We start from the raw sequence: 12,487 nt of genomic DNA, 5'->3' as shown, positions 1-12,487 counted from the left end.
TGGACGTTGAAGTTTGGATCAAAGTAGACTTTCTAACTCATATCAACAGTAGTCCATTGGGTGCAGGTTAGACGTTAGGCAAGCCAATCGATTTCTGCCATGGTACATAAAACAGCTAAAAACACAAGACATAGTAGAAAACATTGTATATCAAAGGTGATATTGGACATATTTGATTAAACAAAAAAATATAAAAATGCAGAAAATGAAATAAGCAAAAGGGAATAAAGACGTCTAAGGTATGAAACGGACAGAAAGTGTAAAATGGATAGGTTGGAATGACTAGAGAACAAATGCAAGCCCATAGAAACATGTGTAACTAGGGGAAAGGTAGATACCGCCTATAAGAATATCAAAGAGAGCTTTGAATATAAGAAAACCAGCTGCACGAAATCGAGAGCTCAGATGGGAAGGCAAGGAAGGGAAACCTGAAAGGTGGAAGGAGTATATAGACATCTAAATGCACATGCATACTCTGCCAATCACATTTAAGTGCCTGGCAGAGGGTTCAACGAACCACATTCACAATTCTCTATAATTCCAATCACGTATAGCGCGCGGAAAGAATAAACACCTATATCATTCTGTACGAGCTCTGACTTCCCCTATTTTATTGTGGTGGTCGTTCCTCCCGTTGTAGGTCTGTGTCAACAAAATATTTTTGAATTCAGAGGAGAAAGTTGGTGATTGGAATTTCGTGAGAAGGTTCCGTCGGAACAAAAACCCTTTTCGTTTAATGATATCCAGCCTAAACCCTGTATCATTTCTGTAACACTCTCTCCCACATTTTGCGATAGTACAAAACGTGCTGCCTTCCTTTGAACATTTTCGATGTACTCCGTCAGTCCTATCTGGCACGGATCCCACACCGTGTAGCAGTATTCTGAAAGAGGACGGACAAGTGTAGTGTAGGCAGTCTCCTTAGTAGGGCTGTGTCTTTCCAATGAAACGCAGTCTTTGGTTAGCCTTCCCCACATTTTCTATGTGTTCTTTCCAATTTAAGATGTTCGTAATTGTAATTCCTAGGCTTTTAGATTATACTGATTTATAGTGTAACCGAAGTTTAAGGGGTTCCTTTTAGCACTCATGTGGATGAACTCACACCTTTCGTTATTTAGGGTCAACTGCCACTTTTCGTACCATTGAGATATTTTTTCTTCTAAATCGTTTTGCAGTTTGCTTTTGTCTTCTGATGACTTTATTAGTCGCTAAACGTCAGCGTCACCTGCAAACAACCAAAGACATCTTCTCAGATGGTCTCCCATATCGTTTATATAGATAAGGAGCAGCAAAGGGCCTATAATACTACCATGGGGAACGCCAGTAATCACTTCTGTTTTACTCGATGACTTTCCGGCAGTTATTACGAACTGTGACCTCTCTGACAGGAAATCACAAATCCAGTCACATAACTGACACGATATTCCATAATCACGCAATTTCACTATGAGTCGTCTGTGTCGTACAGTGTCAAAAGCCTTAAGGAAATCCAGAAATACGGAATCGATCTGAAATCCCTTGTCAATAGCACTCAGCACTTCATGTGAATAAAGAGCTAGTAGTGTTTCACAGGAACGATGTTTCCTACGCGCATGTTGACTGTGTGTTACTAAATCGTTTCCTTCGAAGTAATTCATAATGTTCGAAAACAATATAAGTTCTAAAATCCTGCTGCATATCGACGTTAACCTAATGAGCCTGTAATTTAGTGGATTACTCCTACTACCTTTCTTTATTATTGATGTGACCTGTGCAACATTCCGGTCTTTGGGTACGGATCTTTCGTCGAGCTAACCGTTGTATATGATTGTTAAGTATGGAGCTAATAGATCAGCATACTCCGAAAGGAACAAAACTGGTATACAAGCTGGGCCGGAAGACTTGCTTTTATTAAGTGATTTAAGTTGCTCCACTACTCCGAGGATATTTACTTCTACGTTACTCATGTTGGCAGCTGTTCTCGATTCGAATTCTGGAATATTTACTTCGTATTCTTTTGTGAAGGTATTTCGGAAGGCTGTGTTTAGGAACTCTGTTTGGCACCACTGTCTTCGACAGTATCTGCATTTGCTATCGCGCAGAGAAGGCATTGAGTGTTTCTTGCCGCTAACATACTTCACATCTGACCAGAATCTCTTTGGATTTTCTGCCAGGTTTCGAGACAAAGTTTCGTTGTAGAAACTGTTATTGTCATCTCCCATTGAAGTCCACGCTAAATTTCGGGCTTCTGTAAATGATCACCAATCTTGGAAATTTTGCGCCTTTTTAAATTTGCCATGTTTCTTTCCTTGTTTCTGCAATAGTGTTGTAACCCGTTTTGGGTACCAAGGAGGATCAGCTCCATCGTTTGTTAATTTATTAGGTATAAACCTCTCAATTGCGGCCGATGCTATTTTTTGAATTTAAGCCTGATGTGGTCTACACTTATATTATTAATTTGGAATGAGTGGAGATTGTCTCTCAGGAAGGCGTCAAGTGAATTTTTACCTGCTTTCTTGAATAAGTATATTGTTCGCTTATTTTTCGAGAATTTGGGGATTACAATATTCAGTTTCGCTACGACAGTCCTGTGTTCAGTAATCCCTGAATCGATTTTGATGCTCGATATTAACTCAGGATTATTTGTTGCTAAGATGTCAAGTGTGTTTTCACAACTATTCACGTGGTCTCATGAACTAACTGCTCGAAATAATTTTCAGAAAATGAGTTTAGGACAATTTCGGATGATATTTTATGCGTAACTCTGGATTAAAACTCGTATTTTCCACAAACATATTGAGGGTAAATAGAAGTCATCACCAACTATTATCGTATGAGTCGGGTAAGTGTTTGAAATCAAATTCAAGTTTTCTTTGAACCTTTCAGCGACTGTATAATCTGAATTGGGAGGTCGCTAAAAGGAACCAGTTATTATTTTATTTCAGTTGCCAACGATGACCTCTTCCCAAACTAACTCACATGAAGTATCTACTTCAATTTCGCGACAAAATAACATACTTCTGACAGCAACAATCACGCCACCGGAACCGTGTTTAGCCTATTTTTTTGGAACTCCATTAGGTTCTTCGCAAAAATTTCGTGGAGCTTATATCCGGCCTTAGCCAGCTTTCAGTGCCTATAACGATTTGAGCATCAGTGCTATCTATTAGCGCTTGGAGCTCTGTTACTTCCCCAACACAGCTACAACAATTTACAACTGTTATACCGATGGTTCCTGCATCTATGTTCTTCTGTGTTCAGCGTGCACCCTTTGTGCCTGAAGAACTTCTTGTTTTCCCGAGACCCTCTAACCTAAAAAACCGCCCAGTCCATGCCACATAGCCCCTGCTACCTGTGTGTCCGACTCTTGCTTATAGAGCACACCTGACCTCTTTAGCAGAACCCGAAACCCAACCACCCTTTGGCGCAAGTCGTGGAATCTGCAGCCTACACGGTCGCAGAACCGTCGGAGCCTCTGATTCAGACCCTCCACTCGGCTCTGTACCTGAAGTCCGCAATCGGTTCTGTCGACTATGCTGCAAACGGTCACCTCTGCTTTCATCTTGCAAGCAAGACTGTCAGCCTTTACCACTTCTGTTAGCCGCTCGAAACCAGAGGGACTCTCTTGTGATCCAAAGTGTCACACATCATTGGTACCGACGTGAGCAACCACCTGCAGTTGGCTGCACCCTGTGCTCATCATGGCATCTGCGAGGACCCTTTCCACATCTGGAATGACTCCACCCGGTAAGCACACGGAGTGCACATTGGTTTTCTTATCCTCTTTGTCAACCAAGTCCCTGAGAGGCCCCATAAGGCGCCTAACGTTCGAGCTAACAACTACCAATAATCCCACCCTCTGCAATTGCCCGGATCTTGCAGCCTGAGTGGTTTCCTGTGATACAGGACAGGCGACGGCATCTGGCTCAACGACAGTGTAAGCCACAGACAGCACCTGGAGCCCGGTTATCAGACAGACTGGGGAGGCCTTACGTGCGGCCGCCTGGGAAGTCTTTCTCCGCCTGCTACGTCCTGGGGCGCCCTCCCACTCGATTACAGGTGAGGGGTCAGACTCAGTGCGAGCTTTAAGTGGGTTAGTCACCGGTGAGGACCGTGCTGGACGTCCGTTGGATCCCCACGGCCGGCCCACAACAGAGGTGGCCATCCACTGCAGCCTCAAGCTGTCTAAACGAAGCCATCACAGCCTTAAGCTGAGAGCGAAGTATCACCAACTCGGCTGGCAGCCCCACGCAACAATCGCAGTCCCTGTCCATACCAAAAACCGTTGAAAAGTAAACGATGCAGATAAACGGACTATCGGCAGGTGCTCCGCAAATCTACTGTAGACCCTGACGAAAATGCACGAACTGTGTCTAGTAATACTCAGATACTCAGAAACCTAACTACCGAAGCACTCAGGTGAAACTAAATAATTTGTCCCTGATTAGAAACTTTTAATACGTCACAAAATCGGTTTACTTTGTGACGCAAACGAAAACGCGAGAACTGTGACTATTGGATATTAAAATTTAACGCAGAAACCCAAACTAAACTATTAATCAGTTACTTCCCCGTTGCTGCGTCTGTCGGATATGGCGAGAAGAATTTGACACAGCACTGGAAGATCTAAGTCGACACACGGACCATGGAGTTGACGACATTCAGTGTGTGCTTCTAACATCCTCCGGAGAGTCAGCCATGACTTAACTACTCCATCTCCTATGCAAGAAGTATGAGACAGAGAAAATAACTTCACACTTCAAGAACAATTTAATAATTCCAATCCCAAAGGCTGCAGGTGCTGAAAGGTGTGAATATTTCCATATAATCGGCTTAATAACACACGCTTGCAAAATATTGACACAAATTATTTAGAGAAGAATGGAGAAACTAGTAGATGTCGACCTCGGGAAATATTCAGATTGGTTTGCGCAGAAGTCTAGGAACACGCGAGGTAGTACTTACGCTATGACTTACCTTAGAATACATGTTAAGGGAAGGCCAACTTTTGTTTATAGCTCCTGTGTACTTAAAAAATGCTTTTGTCAGTGTTGGCTGTCATATACTCTTTGAAATTCTGAAGGTAATGGAGGTAAAGTAGAGGGACCCAGGGCATATTTACAGCTTGCACAGAAACCAAATGAGAGCAGATGGGTATGAAAGGGAACAGTGGCAGAGAAAGGGAGGAGACAGCGTTGTAGCATATGCCTGGTGTTATTCATTCCGTACGTTAAGGAGACTGTGAATGAAATCAAGGAGAAATTTGTTGAAGGACTTACATATCAGGGCGAAAAAGTTCAAGGTTTGCTGCTAACAGTGAAATTTTCTCGGAGACGGGAAGGGTCTTGGAAAAGCAATTGAATGGATGGGCAATGTGCTAGAAGTTGGATGTAAGATGAACATCAAGATAAGCAACACAAGTGTAATGGAAAGCAGGAGAATTAATTCAGGGCATGCTGTGGGAAGTAGGAACTGAGTTACTTAAAGTAGTAGATGACTTTTACTATTATGGCAGTGATATAACAGATTATGACCAAAGAAGGAAGGATATGAAATATATACCGGCAATGTTAATAAAAGGGTGTCTGAAGAAGAGAAATTTCTTAATACCGATTGTAGATTTATATGTTGAAAGAGTCTTCTGATAGTTTTTGTCTGGAATGTAGCCATGTACGAAAATGAACCGTGGACATAAACAGTTCACACAAGAAGGGAATAGCACCTTTGAAATGTGTCACTGTAGCATAACGCTGAAAATTAAATGGGTAGATCACGTAACTAATGAGGAAGTACTGAACATAAATTGGGAGAAAAGAAATATGTGTCATAACTGACTAAAAGGAGGAAGAGCTTGACAGGACATATTCTGAAACGTCGAGTAAAAATTAGTGAAGGAAACCAAGAGATGAATACTGTAACCAAGTATGTAAGTTGCAGTGGTTGTTCGAAGATGCAGACGCTTGCCCAAGATAGAGTACCGTGGAAACCCACATCAAACGAGTTTTCGGACTGTAGACCGCATCAGCAACAGTTTTGCCTATGTATTTACGTTCATACAGAACACCACAAGCCACCTTATGGTGGGCCGTACCATGCACCATTACCAGATATTTCATGTAATATTCCATTCGCAAACTGAGCTACGGAAAAAAGACTATCAATGTGCCTCTGTACGAGCCCTAATTTATCTTGTCTTCGCGGTCCGTACGCGTAATGCACATTAGTGGCAGTAGAATCGTTCTCAGTCAGTTGTAAATGTCTGTTCTCTAAATTGTCTCGTAAGTGTTTGGTGAAAAGAACGTCGTCTTCCCTTAGGAATTCCCATTGCGTTTACAAAACATCTCTGTAATACTTGCCAGTTGATCGAATCTACCGACAACAATTCTAGCAGCAAGGCTCTGGACTTCTTCGATGATTTCGTTTAATGCGACCAGCTGAGTTTCCCAAACACTCGAGCAATACTCAAGAACTGGTCACTCTTCTGTTCTACTCGCAGTCTCTTTTCTAGAAGAGCTACGCTTTCCTAATACTGTCTCAGTAAACAAAAGCCTTCCCTACTGCAGTCCTTAAATGCTTGTTATATTTCATTTCGCTTTGCAACAAATCGCCTATATATTTAATCCACGTGATTGTGTCAAGAAGGTCAAGATAAATTCCAGTTTAATTTAATTGAATTTATTGCAAAGATTTTTAGACCTGTTATCTGGAAACTCTAACAGGTCGTACATATTCGTTAATCATGGTGACATACAACGTTTAAAGTTACGTAGGTAGTAGCAAATCATATTGACGGCGATCTTCGGTGATATTAATGTAGAAATAAAGCCGGATATTTGAAAGATAATATAAAGTTTAAATAATCAACATTAAATAAAGTGTATTAACTGAGGATCCAAGTGAATGACTTCCATCTTATATTACAAGATACGTTACTAGCAGCCTCGGAAGAGCTTGAGGTTTTTCGATTAACTCCAACTTTACTTACTTCTAAACCTATTCTTGCTACACTACTCTATATCGCTAACAGTGGTATGTGTGTGTCTCGGCAGTCCTCGATTCTACGCATACCCGTGTGGGTGGCCTTTGCACTCTTTCTCTTCTTTCCTTGTTACTTTTCTGTTATTGTTTGCATATCGCAGTCTAACTGTCTTCAGTCTCTCTCTACCTGAAAAAAAGAGACTCTCAGAACGACATGACCAGCTGAACCTTCCTCTCCACATTCACAGACTGATGTGTTGCTACGTCCCAGTCGAAGCACATGGTTGAGGTATGGATCGCGACCTGTTAACAGCTGCATCATACCTCGAGTAGGCGCAGCGTCGCACAGTTTGAGCCTGTTCCTAGTGCTTGGTAATACGCTATAAACACGCCTTGCCGTACTGCTAGTGTCCCAGTCAGACTACCAATCATCTAAATTCTGGGCTCTTAAATGTCGTTTATTAATAACCTGTGTTCCGGTTCCAAATGGCTCAAATGGCTCTGTGCAATATGGGACTTAACATCTCAAGTCATCAGTCCCCTTGAACTTAGAAACTACTTAACACTAACTAACCTAAGGACGTCACACACATCCATGCCCGATGCAGCATTCGAACCTGCGACCATAACGGTCGCGTGCTTCCAGACTGAAGCGCCTAGAACCGCTCGGCCACTATGTGTTCCTGTGATTTCATACATGTGATCATATTGCTCACGGTCCGTCCAAAAGATTGCTGACCTGTGATGTAGTTCGATATCCATCCGGCATATCCCAAGGATTACCAGTAAACCTCCAATCGGTACAAAAGCCCCCTGTGATCCTCAGAATACCCTCCGAATACCCTCCGCTGAATTCGTCTCATATTGTTTTGTAGCTGCCTAATCTATGACGAGGTGCCCAGACGCTGGCAGCGAAGTTGACTATGGCGTTGAAGATAGCTTCGTAGTATCATCGCACCACACGCAACGGTAATTTATCGTCAGCCTTGAGGACAGCCTTGGTAACCTTTTTGATTACCTTTCTCTGCTCCGCAAGCCATGGACGCTACAGTAATTTAAAAAGCCCTTGTACACACATTTTCGGACCCTGAGAGCTATAAGGCATACGAACGTCGCAGGCCACCAAAGACTGTCGAATTCTCCTGCAGTGTCAGTCATTGGCGTGACTGCAAACTTCGCTGTCGAATTTTCTACACTCTGAAGAAATCTATTAATCGCTTCACCCATAGACTTTTCTAACGCCATATTGACACTGGTTGAGACGCAAGAGCTCTCTGCGCGCCTGCAACCGTTCACAGCGCAGTCGCTGCTGAACTTTGGCCGAGACGTTTAATAAGCAAACAGGTCCATAGCTTTTCGGTGATGCCGCTTTTTTATCGTTCCTTTTTCGTTCATTACTGGTTTAGCTGGTTTCCATATTTCCCGGATCCTACCTATTCGTAAAGCCTCGTATAGGAATGCTGTTAAATCAAGCAGTATCTGTGGACCTACCATCGGCACGGCTTCAGAGTATACGCCATCCAGACAAGGTGCGTTTGGAGTTTCGAGCTTCCTTCTTGACCAGACCGTATCGCCAACATCTGATTGCCATATTCGTTATTTACTGCATTTATAAGTTGTGCGTGTATCTCAGCCTCTGTGTTATCGTCAGGAGGCAGGGCAGTCAGCAGATATTCTGGTGACTCTCTCCGTCCAGTCGTCATTGAGCTATCCACCTTACGAATTGCGGACATGATAGTAATTCCCTTAACCTTTTCAGTCAACAATTTATTCAGTCTTTGGCAGATGTCAAATTGCAGGTGTATTCCTTCAGTTTCCTGAAGCGGAAGCGATTCCATTCTAAATACTCCGAGGTAGACAACTTGGCCATCTCAATCAGATTTAGTGATGCATAACTCAATTCTGCTTTCCTCAGCTTGTCTTCTGTATTATTGTCATTTCCCTCTTCGACGATAATTGTATTATGGCCACTGTATGTTAGGTACTGGAGCACTTGTCAACTATTAATTTTAGCTGCTGACATGCGGTTTGCTAAAGTGACATCTATGTTAGTAACTAAACCAGTTTATTGTTCAAATGGACTCGGCTTCTCTTCCAGATTTAAAATAATGAGCTGTAGTTCCTATATTGCTTCCATTAGTACATGTCCTCACTCGTCAGTTTGCCTACTGTGCCACAGAAATGATTATGCATCTGTTGTCACAAGGAGTCACGCAACTTGTCTATATAGAGAAACTGCTCTGACTCTACCTGTATAAGGTACGATAGGGTGAGAGTAAGGCATGCTCACTACAACCCACTTTGTCTGCAGTCCTTCACTTCTATTGTGACCCTGTGCTTGTCCAACAGCGTTGCCACCTTGGGTCACACTGTATATCCATTTGTAACGACCGTGGCAGTCATTCCCTCATTGTGGCCAGTACCTGTTACTATATCTGCACGAAAATGTGGGAGCTCATTCTTTCTACAGTATGGTTCTTGCAAACAAAACATATTAACACTCAGCTGGTCACTTAGTTTTCGTATTTCAGTCATTGACAATTTACATCGAGCAGCATTTATCTGTACTATGTTTATCCTTTTACGTGTTTCGATTGCCAACAAAGCGCTTCGGAGAAGGAAGTCCTCGTTCAAAGATAAAGTGTCCAAACCCTTATATAAAATCCACGTATTAATGCTCAGTGTCGAATGGTACTTTTACTCTCTTGAACGCCTGTCGAAGGAGGCCACATAATTATTTAAACTCAATGCATATGTCATTTACTCTCAAAAGAATTCTGTGTAGTGCATCTGGTGTAGGATACGTAATAGATTTTCCTTTCTGAAGCCCACCTCTGAAAATATGTCTTAGAGCAACCTGTAACACACTGGGAGCCTCCAAACTACTTAATAAGACATTCACTTCTAAATTATTATCAGATTTGTATGTGTGTAATTGAAAATCATTTTAGTAGGACTCGAAATATTAGAAATACTTTTTTGTATTTCATAGGAGTACCTTATTTTCACTGCGCTTTACTGTTTTCGATTCTTGTACTCGTTTGTGTTACTGCTAGAGACGCCTAGTGGAACAACTGCAGAACTGTTTTCTTGTTTTCTGGCGCAGAGCGGTTGCGTGGGTTGTAGGCAGACCAGGACTTTTTGCGCCGGATAGGGTGTGACCCATACAGGCGGAACGCCGTGACATGCCAGAAGTTCGTGAACTTCTGTGTATGACTAACTGCCCATTCTTCAGCAGGAACCGAAACCAGAAACGATAGCGATAGTGCACTTTGAGGTCTGGATTTACTTTGAGGTCTGGATTTAAGTCGACTTTCAATCGCATCCCAATGAGTTATTGGTTATAAGTGTAACATGGCGTTTCCAATCAATTTCTAGGACGTTATATAAAATGCCTAAAAAGACAATTCATTGTAGAAAGACAGGAGATACTGGACTCATTTGATGAAAGAAGGAAATGTGAAAATGCAGCATACGAAGCAGCAAACAGGAAACACATACTGTCTGCAAACCTCTATTTTTCTTTACTCCGCCGTAGTGGGGATCCAAAACACTCGGGCAGTATTCAGGAATTTGAGGCACTACTGTTCTATATACAGTCCTCTTTGTAGATGAACTACACTTTCCTAAGACTCTCCCAGTAAGCCGAAGCCACTCCTGCTACTGTTCTCATGTGCTCGTTTCACTTCATATCGCTTTACAGCTTTACGCTTAGAAATTAATCCCCTTGACTGGGTGTACGAAAATTACAGTATTGTTTTTTTTCCGTTTCATCTGCATTAAGATATATCTCTTTACATTTAGAGCAAGTTACCCTACATCACACTAAAAGGAAATTCTAAGCCATCGTATACCCATGTACAGTCACAAAAGGACGATACAGTCCTCTTACCTCTTATACTAAAAGGTCACCTCAAGCCTTAGCAGACTTCTCCCCACCCTATCCGTTGTTGTCCACAAATCATTGCCTCACAGACGCTGCTTTATGACATGGTTTTTTGTCATCCTTACATAAACAATCATGGTCTCCATATGTTTCCCTACTGTAGACAGTACATTATGCTGTAAAATGTGTTATTCTTCAGCGTTTAAAGCTTAATAATTGCAACAATTGGAGCACACCATAACCAAGGAAAACACCCCAATTCCGTGACACCACATCCTTAGTTCCTCATTTTTGGCGATATACAGGGTGAGTCACTAATTATTGCCACCTAGAATAACTCCGAAAGTATGATGGTAGCTGAGATGACTGTGGGACAAAAGATGTATAGGACAACGGGGGCCATAATATGACGTTGATTTTTTGAAGCTAGACGCGTTCGTGGCAGGGATAATAAGGTCAACTTTGTTTCTTTACATAGGATGCTATAGTTTCGTACTTATTATCTGATAGTGGCTATCGAGACGAATCCAATGACATGTAACAGCGATGGCCGGCCGATGTGGCGTCGCGGTTCTAGGCGCTTCAGTCTGGAACCGCGCGACCGCTTATGTCGCAGGTTCGAATCCTGCCTCGCGCATGGGTGTGTGTGATGCCCTTAGGTTAATTAGGTTTAAGTAGTTCTAAGGTAAGAATGGAGGAGACATAACGAAATGCTTCAATTAAAAGTGGTGTAAGGGAGGTGATGCTGTCTTTCGCCCATACTACTCACTGTCTACATCGTAGAACCCATGACGGAAACGGAAGAAAGTTTCCAAAGTGTGCTCAAAATTCACAGTAAGAAATTAGCACTGATACGATTCGCTGGTGCCATTGCTATCGTTGGTTGAAATGAATTACAGGATCTATTGAATGAAATGAATAGTGTTATGAGTACAGAATAAGTACTGAGAGTAAACCGAAGAGAGACGAAAATAATTAGAAGTAGAAGAGAAACAGAACAGCGATAAAACATCACAACTTGGGATCAAGAAGTACACGCAGTTAAGGAACTTTGTTATCTTGGAAGCAAAACGACCCATCAACCCATCTTGGACGAGGCAAGAAGAACATATAAAGCAGAGTAGCACAGGAAAAGGAGGCGTTCCTGGACAAAAGGAATCAACTGGTAACAAACGTATGTCGTAAGTTGAGTACGAAATTAATGAGGATGTACGTTTGTAGCACCGCATGGTACAGAAGTGAATTATTTCCTGTGAGGAAACCGAAAACGAAGAGAATCCAAGTGTTCGCGACGTGTGCGATAGACGAATGTTGGAAAGTAGGTGGACTGAGAAGGAATGACGAATTTCACATCTACATCTACGGGATTACTCTGCTATTCACAATAAAGTGCTTGGCAGAGGGTTCAGTGAACCACCTTCAGGCTGTCTCTACACCGTTCCACTCCCGAGCGGCACTCGGGAAAAAGAGCACTTAAATTTTTCTGTGCGAGCCCTGATTTCTCTTGTTTTATCGTCATGATCATTTGTCCCTATGTAAGTTAGTGCCAACAGAATGTTTTCGCAATCGGTGCAGAAAACTGGTGATTGAAATTTCATGAGGAGATCCCGTCTCAACGATGAACGCCATTGTTTTAGTGATTTT

Source organism: Schistocerca americana, chromosome 6 (genome assembly GCF_021461395.2).
Source record: "Schistocerca americana isolate TAMUIC-IGC-003095 chromosome 6, iqSchAmer2.1, whole genome shotgun sequence".
NCBI lineage: Eukaryota > Metazoa > Arthropoda > Insecta > Orthoptera > Acrididae > Schistocerca > Schistocerca americana.
This window is presented reverse-complemented; position numbering follows the sequence as displayed.